The sequence below is a fragment of the Pseudoliparis swirei genome, chromosome 6, assembly GCF_029220125.1.
Source record: "Pseudoliparis swirei isolate HS2019 ecotype Mariana Trench chromosome 6, NWPU_hadal_v1, whole genome shotgun sequence".
NCBI classification, from domain to species: Eukaryota; Metazoa; Chordata; class Actinopteri; order Perciformes; family Liparidae; genus Pseudoliparis; species Pseudoliparis swirei.
In genome coordinates, this window is record NC_079393.1 from 21,483,785 (window position 1) to 21,498,764 (window position 14,980).

Below are 14,980 nucleotides of genomic sequence, written 5' to 3' on the forward strand. Positions count from 1 at the left end.
AATTGAATCTCAGGGTTGATTTTTGCTTTTATGATATGATATATGATATGATATATACCTTTATTCGTCCCACAGTGGGGACATTTCAAAAATCACAGCATTATTTTGTTTTTGTTGTCATCTCAAACACATTGCGATGCCGTGGGAATCTGCCTGCCTGTTTTACACACACGACATCAAAGTAGAAAAGATCTTTCTTTTTTATAACTTTGAATCTTGGTTTGTGCTTCCCACTACAACACACAATGAGTCCTGAGGGTGGATGGTCAACACGTCTGGGCTGAACTGGAGATACAGGATGTAACACGAGGTTAAGGTGGTGTCAGCCAGAGCAGTCTTGGACTCGGGTCCACTTGGAGTGGTTTTATTTCATTGATGGTTTGGGTTGGAGATTCCGTCAGTCTTATTTCCAATCTTGGTTTTATGAAGGTTTAACCATATTGCTATTTTATTTGGCCAATAACTTTGATCTAGTAACTTTCATCCTCTTATAAAACTGCTTGATAACTCTTACGTTGACTGTTGGTGTTTCCACTTCACAGCCGGTTGCGTACTTACAGTATCCGTCTCCAAAAAACTCTCAGTCCGTCATACAAAATAAAGTGCGAGGAGCTTATCTCTTTTGTTGCTTCATTGTCTAAATCATCAGGATTGCATCAGCACATCAAATTGAGTGTGTCTTTTTCTCTGTCTCGACTCCTGCCAACAATAAAAAAAGAGTCCTGAGCTTCTGAACTGCATTCCTCAAAATACTGTTTTATTTTTATTCAGTTAACCGTCTGGGTTCAAAGGTATTTTTCTCCATTTTACATCATTTCTTAAATTCACTTTTTAAAAAGGGGACTTGCATTCGATACATGTGTAATACATGTCTAATACCCAATTTTGTAATTACAAGCGTTTTGGTTTTCCATCAAAATATTGTAAAGATATTTGAGGTAGTTTTCCAAACAAGAACAGAATATGTCCTTTACATCAAAACAAACTATTCACTGACTGAAAACCACAGTGTTTTTCTGAAGGTGGGTAGGTCCTTCGTTATTTCCTAATTGTTCATTGGTTAGTTTTGCACAAAATATCCATGGCCATGCTGTGACGTAGGGAGCTTGTCCGGGTACAAAAAGGCTAGTGGGATTATGCAATCTGTTCCTTTTATCTTGGAGAAATCACTTGAGGAAACGTACAGTAGGTACATTGGACTCGCCGCTTTTGAGAGTCGGTGCTTCGCTTTATTTCATCCAACCATTGCTTTTTTAAAACTTCATTCTTCTGTGCCCGCTTCAAGCACCTGTGGCATTTGTGGAGGCCACTGACAATTTACGTAAAACTGACAAACCTTTTGTTTGCTCTTGGGGTTGTAAGAATGGTAAACCCGAGTCGAAACAGACTTTCTAATTGGATCGTGGATGATTCTCTACACTTCCCGTTTGCAGGGCCTGCCTGCACCTCGTACTGAGCATCATGTGTCCATGTCCAGGGCAACAGTGACCGGGGTCTCTCTGCTAGACTTCTGTGCTGCTGCATCCTGGGACACTCTCTATTAAACTATTAAATGCATTGTTTTCTTTTTTAGTCCGTTTTCTCCGCTTCTCACCCGTCTCATTCTCAACCTCTACTCAACTTCGATGACATCTTCATCTTAATAAAACAATAATAATCCCTCCTACAGTGCAGAGGAAGAGAAAAATACGAACTTTCTAAAGAGTTCAGGTTCATTGGACACAATGAGGCTTGTCTGTTACTTAATTAGAGCCATTGAAGCCAACATCACACCCTGCTGCAGGCTTAATTTGCCCATTATGTTTCAAAGACAGTAGGCAAATTGTTTGGCATACTTGCACTTGTATACAGATCAATGACAATCTTGTGTGCAGTGACTTCAGTTGATTGTATTTGTTGGAATTAGTAACTTCATTATGGCTTTTACCAAAACAAATATTCCTTATTCATCGGATTTCGCCATCGCCCTTCTAACTGCTGATGACCAATATTATCCTTGGTGCTTATTCTATTTGTGAAGGTTATTCAACAACTTGTCTCTGGCAAATAACATGTCATTGTTAAGATAATCCCCACGTCACCTGGCATTTTATCTGTCGGCATTAACACATTTCCTGCAGTAGCTTGGTCGGAGTGATGATTCTGAGTGTTCCAGTAAAGGGGCATGTACCTGCTTCCTACCTGAGGCGCCAGTCAACTGCCTCCACTGTTTGGCAGATTACTTATAATACACTGACAGCTCAATATTGGTTGACAATTACTCATCCGACAGCTACATGTGTATTATAAAGTTCAAATGAAAAAATGTTGTAAGTTTATTTTTTCTCTTTGAGGGATTTATATCAAAGTCAAATTGGCCAACGCATCAGCCACAACGAGTATGTAAGCTTTTGAATAGGATCTGTTCAAATCTCCATAATCCTTGACACCAAAATTAAACTGCACTGTTTGATCGTTGAAGTCACACTGCGTTCAAGCCTCTCCTCTCGCAGACAGGCACGGGGGAAAACAACTGACAGAAATGACACTACGCCAGAGTTAAGCCCTGCCGGTATTATTGCCACAGACCCGACGCGTTGTAGAGATGTACAACGTCTCTGCTGCCGACTTTCATCTGGATGTTTTAACATCATTGGCCTGATGGGATCAAGAGGAACAAGGACTGATACCATTGTTGGGAAAAGTTTCCGTGATCAATTCTTGAAGTGTCAATGAAAACTTGTGTGAAGCTGCTAGATAATGAATTCTCACTGTTGACAGAGTCATTCTTCAGGTGGTCACTTGAAACAAGAATAAAGTGATCAATACATATTTCGTTTTCCTATGATAAACAGCATTAGTTGGTTTGATGAGGATACATTATCATTGCCATAGCTTGTTGATGTTAATGTGACTGTTTTTCTTTAAGATTGTGTTCTTCCTGGTTCCTACAGTCAACTCGATGCAGGAGGAATTTTGGACTCCCACTTCCAGAAAAGACAGTTTTATAGTTTTTTTCTTCGTATTTATCCACTATCTAGATTGGAGGCTTGGTAAACCAACATTTTAAATTTAAAAACTTCACAGAGAAGTCAATGAATTCCAATTAAATTGCCAACATCAAAGATTCTCTGAGGGTGCCAGAGAGCAAACAAGCTGGATGTTACCAAGTGACTGAATGTGTCTGCTTTAGTCATGTAACACACTATCAGAGGAGCTATCCCCCCCCCCCTCCGCCCCATTTCAAACAAAAGGATATTTGATCAAAGAATGAAACATTTTCAGAACAAAATTGCTTAATTTTATCTTTTCAAGGCCATCGATAAAACATAGATCATCTCAACCACGTTCTTACTTTAATAAAACAGGGTCTACAGGTGTTTGTCCAGGTAATTGAAAGTTGCATGTGTGTGTTTGTTTTGGGATGTAGTGACTTTGTGAATGCTGCTGTTATCGTTGTGGCCCAGAGGCCACAGGACTTATCAGGCACACATTCATGTCTGCAGGTCACTGCCAGAGCCGAGAGCCGCTGCATGGCAGCTGGACTCCGGCTCCAACACAGACCTCCGTCCCCAGGATAGCACAGCACCATATTGACTCTATTTCACTGAACAAACTTCAGAGGACATTTCCGTGGCGACTGTCTCACATGGTGCTTTGTGGCGCCGCAGGGTGGGCCGACTGTATCTCCACCTTTCAGAGACGAGGAAGTCTCACTTGCCCTTTGAACAGATGCCATTACGTTGGGGGCTCATTGGAAATATTGCTTTCCAAACACTGCACTGCAACACGCAATGAGTGGAGTTTAAACCAAGCAACGGGAAAGAGGTTTACCTGTCTACATAGAGTAAGTGTCATTAAAGGAAGTGTCCAACAAATAGGGAAATATGCTTATGAGCTTCTTTGCATAAAGTTAGATGTGAGGATGTAATAACTCTCATATCTGTACAGTCAATATGTAGCTGAACCAAGCAGTGGATTTGCAGAGGACACATCATTTAAATGGGGGAAAGTACTTATGAAAGTAAGTATATATATATATATCTCAAGGACAGAATATTGTCATGGCTTTGTGTGGAACAAAAAAATATCCTAATTGGGTCAGTTCAGGCATCCTTTAAGAATGATGCCCCAAATAAAAACTACAACAATGTAGCTGACAGACGGACAGATCTGGTGCTATTCTATCTATTTATGTAGCACACTGATTTTGTGGAGTTACTATCGAGTCATCTGACGTTTCCTGTGGGATTCCACTGAAAACATCGCGAGCAGATATCTAAGATAGAACAAGCCAATGAATCCTTTGTATGATTGTCCAGGGAGGTGAGAGAGAGAGACTGAGAGAGAGAGAGCGAGAGAGAGAGAAAGAGAGAGAGAGGACTTTGAAGCTAGATTGAGTGCATTCAACCCACTGCTGACTCAGACTGGTAACAAATAGATTAAACAAGATTAAATGGAAAGTGGCAGCACAGAAGGTTTAACTCCCTGTTTGACGATTGGACTTAACAAAATAAAAGCCAATTTAGGATCTAGAATCCCTCTGCTGGGTTCCACAAGGAGAGGTACAGTATGAGTGTATGACCTGCACACACATGCCACGATTTGTGTCAAAGACAACTTCCTCCGCTCAACTTGTTATGATTTGGAGTGTTTCCTGTTTTGTTTTGAAGTCCCTGTCTCGTTTCCTGTTTCCCTGCGCTTCCTTCCCTGTGCTTGTCTGTTTCGGTCCTGATTGTTTCCCAGCCACACCCTGATTGTCTCCACCTGTGTCTCGGTTCCCCAGTGTATTTAGCCTGTGTCTTTCTGCTTGTTCTGGGTCTGTTCGTTTTGTTCCTGTCCGGTTCTTGTCCCTGTTCCTGCTAGTGATTAATAATAAATCCTGTGTTTTTTTGAGAACTCTGCCTGCTGCGTTTGGGTCCAAACCTTGCACCACCTAACACAACTTGTCTTTTACAACTATAAACACACATCCAGGCTGATCTGTGTTCCTCCTGAAGGCCGTTCGGGGGGACCTGTGCACTTCGGCTCCGGCCAGCGAAAGAGAGATCGGCCCCCCGGTAGCATTGTGTCTGCTTCGGCGGGGACAATGAACCTTGCTGAATTTCATCAGCAAAGAGAAAGTGGCGTGGAAAAGGGAACAATAAAAAAATACTGAGCATGCAATAACAAACTTTTCCAATCAATGCACTTTCTCGTGGAGACGGGGTGAAATTAATTCTCGCCTGAAGGGCCATTGTAGGGGGAGGTTCACTGGAGTGTAAGAGCTGTTGATAAATACGCTTCATCCTCGGGTCAATGAGGATGGCGAGAAAATAAGGGATGAAAGAGAAGGAGCAAGGGCAGATAGCAGAGGGAAGTCTTGTGAAGAATGAGACTGCAGGAGGGAGAGAGAGAGAGAGAAAGAGAAAGAGAAAGAGAGAGAGAGAGGTAAGAGTGTTGAAGCTCTCTGTAAGCCTAATGACCATCACCAGGACCTCTCTGACATTTCTCTGGCCCTCACCTCCATTCAGCACGGACGCTTTTCCCTCCGAGGAGTCGTCTCACTCCAATTATTCCGCCGTCCACCTGCACGACTCATCTGCTTGTCTCTCTCCTTCATCTCTCTATTCTCAGGTCTCACCCTCCTGTCCTTTACTCCCTCCTTCTCTCCGCTGCCCTTTCAATACCTCCTTAGGACACATGCCTGCAGTCTCCCCATTCTTGTAGATTACTTCTGAATTTTAAAAAGGTCTCGTGTGTTGTTTTGTGTCTCTGTGCATAGTAATTAAAAAAGAGGCGCTATTTAACCCTCCTGTTACCTTAGGGTCAATTTGACCCCATTCAATGTTTAACCCTCCTGTTACCTTAGGGTCAATTTGACCCCATTCAATGTGTAACCCTCCTGTTACCTTTATATTTACTGACATATTTTACCCATGGGGTCAATTTGACCCCAGCAATTAAAACCTCCAGAAAATTATTAGAATTAATATTGTTTCCCAAGTTTAAGTGTGAGGTACTTTATGTTTGTTTGTTGACTACCTAAATAGCCCTTTACATTTATAAAAAAGTTGATATTTCTTATATGTTTGACACAGTGAAAAACAGCCTGGGGTCAAATTGACCCGAAAGAACACCGACATTAAACATTGAATGGGGTCAAATTGACCCTAAGGTAACAGGAGGGTTAATACATTCTATCTTTTGCCATTTTAGATTTGTTTGTTTTTAGGAACACGTTTAAAATCCTTCAAAGCAGCAGGCAGGAGACTAACACCATTTTTGGATGGGGCAGAATAAATACTAAGGATTATTATTGCCTATCATTATGATGGACTCTTCCTCCTTACCTATCACGGTTAATGTTTCACTATCTTACTGATTATAAATGGCTTATTTATTATTAGCATGATTCATACCAGACTCTCTGTGCCTGGGAAACGAAATAAAGTCGGAGCAGAAAGAAGCGCGGTACGTTTAGTGAGAGTCATCCACTCACCCAGTGAAGCCGCGGTTCATTACAACTAGAAGGGTTGAAGTCAAATAACAAGCCTGGAAAATAACAACGGGAAATAGGCAATGGAGCGGCATAGGAGTTTAGAGTGATCCAGCAATTTAGTATTACACATCGATAAAATTGTGTGTGTCACAGTATATATATATATATATATATATATATAAATAATTGTCAAGATTGAAGCAACAAAGGCAGAGACAGAGACTCTCCCTTACTAACCTGACATCTTTGTGATGCAGACTTTCTCTTATAACCCTGACGTTATGTCCCACCGGAGTCACAGAAGACATTATTAATAAATGTTCTCAGACGGTTGTGATGCCATTATGTGTCAAATTGGTGGACTGTCCCTTTTCAGGAGATTACAGAACTAATCATGTCTTCTTGAGCGCAGCTTGATGAGATGCAATTGGCTTCACAGACTCAACTTTTCCATCATCTGCCAGCTTCTTAAGTTTTAGACTTTGAACAGATTGTGTTGCTGCATGGACATAAATAATGGATGCTTGAAAAAGTCATTACAGCACTCTGGGATGCCAAGCAGGTTACTGAATGTACACAGCAGAGTCACTGAGCTGTGGCACAACACAACGCCGATGACTTAGCTGAGATTTGTATTGCTCACGAATGTAAAACATTATTTTGCTTTTGTTTTAAGGTCTCTCCAAAGACAAATGAGTCTGATTTGGGTAAATTGTGAATGTTCAGAGTAAATATTCATTTTCAAAATGCAATAGACGGGAGTCAATGGCAGCAAACACATTGCCAAGTAAATGTATAGAGGAGTAATGTTTACCTGAGGAGAGAATGAAGTCCCTCTTCCTCTGTGGATGTTGAATTCCAGCTTCTCAGTGCTTCATAGACACAGCTGAGCCTGAGCTACATACTAATGTCAAGGCAGGAAGGCGAGGCCGACATAGGTCACTCCTGGGTCTTTGACAATAGATGCAGTTTTTACTGGTTCAGCATCCTGTGTGGGGTGGAGGTCTGATGGGGGGGTAGGACAGACCTCTACGGAAATATATGGTTGCATGGCTGTAATATAATAAAAGAAGACAAGTAAAGGCGGCCGGTGCTTAGCACAAGAGTGCATGAACTCAATTGCATCAGCACTTAGACTGCAAGGTCTAAACGATTTAGAACAAAGAGTTAAAATAAATTAATAAGGATTTTGACTCATAAGTTGACCAAATCCATAAAGCATTTTTTTTTCTTGCTAATTATATTACTCTCTTACAAACCTTTCAAATTGGCAACGATTGAATTGGACAAGACATTTTGTAAAGTTGTAATCCCGATGTATAAAGACTTTTCTTCAGAATAGTAATCACAGAACAATATCTCTCCGATTGACTTTAATATCTCTGTTAATTTTTTATTCTATTATCAAATTAGTTCTGCCTCATTCTTTCCCATTGTTCGGTCCTCTTTGTGTCTTAACGATCAAATTTTTCATCTTTCTCTTCCTTATTTCCATTTCCCCTGACTCCACCCGAGCATCTACCTTCTCTCTGGTCCTTTCATTGACTTCTGTCAGTGAGACTCAATTAAAGCAAAGGGCTAAAAAAAAAGAAAAGATTAACAACACACACACTTTTACCCACAATGCCCAGGGGACTCAATTTGTCTGGAGGAATGCACTGCTTAAAAAAAACCTGTGATTGACACCTCTAACCTTCATCGGGATGTAATCTTCATCTTTAGCACTCAGATATCTAATTAATTAGGAGGAATCTCATTTCCTCACTAATGCAACTGGACAGAGGCATGATAGAAGAGGGGGAGGAGGAGGAGGAGGAGGACGGAAGGGGAAGCATATTTAATCAATGCCTGTGAATGGTGTCCACCTTGTTCATTTTAGAGAAGAACAAGAGCGCGTGAGGTGGTTGGGTTCAGACCGGCTGCACGGTATTGATCAGGGCTGCCAGGACTCTGGTTGAGACTCCGCCCACTCCTCCTCTCTACCGCCATCCGCCTGATGGATCGTGGAGGTCTCCATCGTGGAATATGCCTACTATGAACTATTCATACACTCTGTCATACTCATTGAATGTATTTTAACTCTAAATCTGTCCTTCTGTACACATGACATCTATTGCACCTGTCCATCCTGGAGAGGGATCCTCCTCTGTTGCTCTCCTGAAGGTTTCTTCCCTTTTTCCCCCCTGAAGGGTTATTTGGGAGTTTTTCCTGATCCGATGTGAGGTTTTGGGGCAGGGATGTCTATGTGTACAGATTGTAAAGCACTCCGAGACAAATTTGTAATTTGTGAAATTGGGCTATACAAATAAACTGAAAAAAAACTGAATTGGCTAATGGCCACCACATCAGGAGACACTGCAGTGACGCTCTTTATAATGGGATTTCTTGGTCATGTGATCAAGTCTTTTACTGGACTTCTTTTCTGTGTTGAAGCCAACAGCTCCAGTGTGTCTGAGGGAGCGACGGCCGGCTGTTTGTCCTCTTGCTGTGTTTGTCGATTTAAGTCATTGACAACTAACTAACTGTTAATAGAGTCCTCATCTCAATCAATAAATTTTTCGATATTGAGGGCGCTGGAGATCAACAACACACACACACACACACACACACACACACACACTGAAGCCTGCTATAATTTCACAGCATCAGCCACTTCACACAGGAAGCAACAGGGTATAAATGAAATATTTTGTATCGAATTTTTCTGAACGATAGAGAGAGACACCTATGAATATATTTCACACTACTTGTAGTCCACACTGGTTGTAGTTCATTATACACACTTGATGTCGTTCATTTAAATACTGAAGGTCTCGGTGCTCTCAGCTCTTGAAGGTATACACAGCGATACATTTCTGAAGCTTGTGACTACAGATATGGTTGAACAGACGGCTGGGCGGTGAATCCAAAGGGCCTCGGATACTTTGTTGTTGAGATGAATAAAAATCCCTTCGCTGTGCTGAGAATGATTTTCTATTCTGAGACAGCCTCTTCCCCCACGAACCTTCTCGAGTCTCACTCCTCCAGGAAGCTGGCGACTGGAGGCTGCATCTCTTAGCAGATATCACGCAGGCCCTTTTCTCTCTCTCTCTGTGTCTCTCTCTCTCTGATCATTCGTCCTTCTCGCAGGCACCTCGTCCCACCGACTAGCCACGCCTCTTTTCTCTTTTTCTGGGCCTCCGAACTCCGTCCACACTCTCACCACCCAGCTCATCTACTCGCACCTTTCCAATCTCAGATCATAACAGGCGGATGAAAAGGAAGTTTATAAACTGAAGTGCACATCAGATCTGCGGTAATGAAATCTTATCAATGTGTTTCCCCGCGCTGTATGATTTGCATATAAATGACATAATATAATAACTCTCTCAGGCCCGCTACCTGGGAGGAGTAAATATCTCTCTGTCGGCTTTGTCTCGTTGCCGAGACGCCAGGAAACGAGACACTAATTGAAGAGAGGAAAGCATCTTTATGTGACGACTGACATTCAATTATGTCTGGGGGATCAGATTAGGTGGTGCCCCCAGAAATGTTTGAAAACAACATTTTGCAGAGCGGCAACTCTGCAGGCAGCCGAGGATGTAATTTGAATGGCTGTTTGATGCCCGTGCTGAATGCCGCTGCTCTGAATGGAATCACGATGCTATGACCTGCGAGTAATTGGATGTCCAAAGTGAAGTGTTGACAGAACGGGAGGCGAGGCTGACGGAAACAAAAAATCAAAAAAGAAAGCGGAGACGGGGAGACAAAGAGAGAAAATAAAACAAAATGAAAACCAGTGAGACAATGCAAGAATCAGGCACATTGAGAGGTGAAGAAAAAAAAGAAAGACAAGAAAGTACAATAAAGGGGGGGGGGGGAAGAGGAACATTAATGAAAGCAGAGAAGGTGAATGCGGCTGTGAGTCACCACAGCGCACGGCATGGAGCCGCTCTGGCCACCGAGCCAAATGAGCCGTCAGGACACGCTTCCTGATGAGCCAAACACCGTCAGGGAGCACGCTGCCGAGGTCTCACCGGACCAACACCGGGTCACGTTACTGACATCCACCATCACAAACTCCGATCACAGATCATTGTGTGCATACATCCGTCTGCCTGTCAATCTGTATTTGGAGGCGTTCATCATCACAGGGCCGGTGATGTAAAGTAAACGCATTTAAACTGCAGGCAGGTCCTCCACACACTGCTGACAGATGGTGTGCGTGCCTTGGGTTATTTTATATGTCGACGGTGAAACAGGATGCGTGTTTTCAACTGGCTCGGTGCGTAGGATATCACTTTTGACAAAATGTCCTTTTCAGGTGCAATTCATGTTTTTCGGCATAGAATGATTGTTAAGCACTGCTGTACAATCTGAATGTCACCTTCAGGTAAAAAAACACACCGTGTTTTATTGTATTGGTTGTTCAGATGTTCAGTCTGACAGATACAAAATGGATTCAATAAGCATCTCCACAGATGAAAAAAATGAACTTCCAGGAAAAGAAACACGCAGGTTTTCCTGCTCGTGTAGAAACACCATCCCCCCCCCACACACACACACACACACACATCCATTTTATCTCCATGTAATTCACCCTTGTAGAACATGGAAGGGGACGGAGGGGTCGGCCGACTGCATCGATTGGCTATCCTTAGCAGTGACTGCTCCCAGATTGGCCAAAGAGCATCAGTCAGAAAGCCTCGCTGCCATTAGCCGGCTGTCCTCTCTGGTTACAGCCCGCCTGCACACACACAGTCCAGAGACGGGAATACATCACAAAGATCGGTGTGTGCGTGGATGTGTCTGCGCGTGGCGTCGGCAGATGTCTGTGTTCATGACGAGAAAATGTGATTACTCTCTCACTGTAGTAGCTTTAAATATATTCTGCATGAAGTTCAAGCCAATAACCTCAGCGCTCCACTTTGATTTCTCTCACTTAGTGTTTGCTATTACCTCAGAACACCCGATCCTCTCCTCCATGTTTCCCACATCTATTCGCCTGTGTCTCTCCGTGTGCTGGTAAATTGGTATTCACCATGTCATCAGGGCAGCATAAATCAGAATATATCAGAATATATAAATGATTGTACACATTTTTTAAAGTGTCATGCTGGTGACAAGTGTATGAGTCACACGACGAGACCAGAGCGGATTCAGAGGAGCTGTGTTGTATTCGAGACCAGAGGGACATGCACCGCGCTCGTCTTCCCAGCTCTCCTCACTTCTCTTCTGATTCACATCGCCGATCCTCCCGTTCACAAGCCTCTGAAAGGATGTAATGCAGTCGGGCTGCGTGAATGTGACGTGGTGCAAGAAAGGAGGTGGAGGGAACTACGACTCGACTGATAATTCAGCCGGCTGAGTTGTTGGGATTAGGTTTTCTGTATCGCTCACAAAAAGAGATTTGAGGGGGGATAACCACAATGCATGGCCCTTAATCTCCTCCCCAGCTCTCTTCAAGTAGAGCGAGATAGAGAGAAAGAGAGAGAGAGTGCAGGAGAACCTGAATCATTGATCCTTTAGCTTTGTGCAAATTCAACTGGATGACCCCGACCGTGGCTCTGAAATGTCAGGAGCCTAACTTTGCTGTGCATTGATGAATCGGGGAGGGGGGATCGTTAAAAAGTGTTCAGATTGCCTCCTAATTATGCGGGGCGATGTCTTCTATGATGGAAGAGGCTGAAGACATCGTTTCTCCAAGCTCAAATTCACCGATTTGTTAAAGTAAGCTTGAACAAACCGATTTCCCTCGAATCCTTCAGAGAGAGAACATAACACCTCACACTTGCCTCGGCACAGGGGCGGCATGGTGGCGAGAGACTTCAACCACGATACCAATCACAAGTCTATCGGCAAATTTACAATTCTGATCCAATTCTACATTTGACAAAAAGTCACTCTCCCGATGTGTGTGTTATCACAGCTTCTCCTTCCTCACATAGCCAGGCTTGATGTCAGTGCATGTGGGTGTGCCCCCCTGTGTAGCGTTGGCTACGGGAGGTTGAGAGGCAGTCCAAATGCTCCCCATCCCGGATCTGGCCCCTTCAATCCAGTGAGTGTCGTACAGACGTGTGTTTTCATGTGGTAGCTACACTGCACAGCTTCAGCAGCAGACACTTTCAGATGTTCAAAAATAAATAAGGTGAAGTTGGACATTTTTGTGTTCCGTAGATTGATTTCTTTGAACAGCGTTTGTGTGATTCGGAGATATATTTCATGTGTATTCAGTGAAAGATATAAACTTTGTCGGTTGGCCTCCTCGGCAGGATGACATGTCAACAATGACGGCCTACCTACCAGCGTCGTGCGTCACAATGATGTCAGACAGTGAGGGGAGACGTGCCCAAAGTAAAGTGGGGAGAGAAACACAGAGCGGATTTTAAAGGGAAAACACGAGAGGTGAATTCAAACTCATTTCAATGTGACAAAATTGATTTTACAATTTTCTCCGGATTACTTTCCGCTTCACCGGGTGGGTGAAATGTGTCTGTCCAAATGCACTCAAAGCTCCACCTAAATTATGTGGAATTTGGACAATGGAGGGGCAAAGTTTCGTCATCTCTCACTTTTTCTTTCTTCGTCTTCGTGTCAATCCCGCTCTGTCTCTGTCTGTCAAACACTGCACACATATGCTGGACATGCTGTCTCCCAAAAATAGATATACTGCATGACAGATGGAATGGATATGCGACCTGTCGCAGCCATATTTATGACAATGTGCTGAAGTGGCTGGGCTTAAATCTCCCCAGACCTAGCCGGGGACAGTTTACAACTAGTGCCTTCTGCACTTCCATCTGGCTCTGCTGAGAGAAACAAGTATTACTTTTTTCTCTCTCTTTTTTTTAAAAGAGATGCTGCAATGCGGCTGGACTACTGCTAAACTCCCAGAGGACAAACCCAGCACACTAATAAATGATGGCGGTTTGAGGCGGGACAGGTACTTGTAGATACAACCCAAAGACAACATGGCGCTTCAGGCTTATGCAGCTGTTCGGCGGCCATATCTATCATGGACGCTGACACCACTCATACTTCAGGGAGGTCTGTGTCACAGCAGTGAAACTCCATGAAGTGAAGATAAACTGGAACATCCTCAGCCAATCAAGTTATGTGGGGAGATACAATACATTTAAAGACTCATGATGGACCGTTTAAAACCAAAAGGGTCAAAATAAATGTTTTTCACTAAGTCTATACAAATCCACACCCCAGATTTGTCATTTTTAGACGTGCTACCCCAACCCACGCTGACGTCACAGTGACTTCACATGGGCAAGTTATCCTCCTTCACGCAGCCCCCTCGGGAGCCACATACAGCTTTTATTAAACATGTCATATCAGCGTATTACAGTTTGCTGCCAGGCAGGTCTCAACAAACTCAAGAAGCCCCTAACTCCAACAGGTTAAACAGGAAATAACAAAAACCTCTCCATATCTCTGCATCTAAACAGATGGAGATCTGACCGGAACAGGTGCAATCCGCTCCGTCCAGATAGCTCCCGATGGAAATCAACTGAAAATGATGTGTTGGAACAGACTCAGTGTGGCCGCGGCCTCAGGAGCTCATTAACTCAGCTGTGTGAGTGAAATAATCAAACCTGCACACAGACAGAGACTTAAACTGACTTGGGTCTCAGGTCTTGTTGACTTTGAGGGACTTACCAATAACTTCAGGGGTTTATCGACAATGGAACATAAAGTGATCACAGATTTATTGAGGCCACAAACGGGCTGACAATGTGGCCGTGTGCGCCTACTTTGAAGGCATTCAAATTTTACCAACACCAGCCTGTAAGTGGTTGTAATAAATCTTGCCTGCCGATGAACGGAGGTGGTTTTTTTTCTCCTTTGTATGGATCTTTTGAAAAATCCTTGAAATGATATCCTTCAAACGGTTCACGGAGGAGAAAGAGAAGCGGACGTCTCTTTGAAATATTCAATCTCTCAATTGCCTCAGAAAACCAGCGCCGACAGGACTCACTGCATTGATTACACTACATCTCATTTCACCGTACTTTTAATCAATTACACCTCGATCAAACAGTTTGCTGTTGCTCGGGGAGTGGCTCGTCAGGCCGGTTAGCCGCTGCGGTTCCAGCAGTTCCGGATGGGAGGTTTTCAGCCGGGCTTGTTGGACACCACCAGAGCCGGCGGATGAGTGTGTATCACCTCAATTAAACTGTGCGCTAAGTGTCTGACAACAGCTAATATTCCTCTTCCACCAGCGAGCCCGATCGATGTTCTGGCGTTCGTCACACCGCTGAAAAAGCAATCATCCCGTTGTCTCGCTCCGGTTAGACGGGGAAACGGAGAGACTCTCATCTGGCGTCTGAGCCCGCTCATTGGAATGCACCAGCCCTTCATCTCACAAAGGCCCACGCACATGTGGGTGGCACACAACACACACACGCACACACACACACACTTTTTTCCCTCTACTCACTGGCAGCGTTGATGAGATGTTGAGGGAGAGGAGATGTACCTCAACAATGCCAGCGACAGGTGTGAGGCTGGTGACAATAGTGTTCCACTTGG

General features: G+C 43.6%; 1 protein-coding gene across 1 annotated transcript in view; it reads right to left on the reverse strand.

The window, feature by feature from the left end:
* The window catches only part of cdh13 (cadherin 13, H-cadherin (heart)), a 289,694-nt gene that overhangs the window by 92,379 nt on the left and 182,335 nt on the right, over nt 1–14,980 (reverse strand). The window lies entirely within an intron of this gene.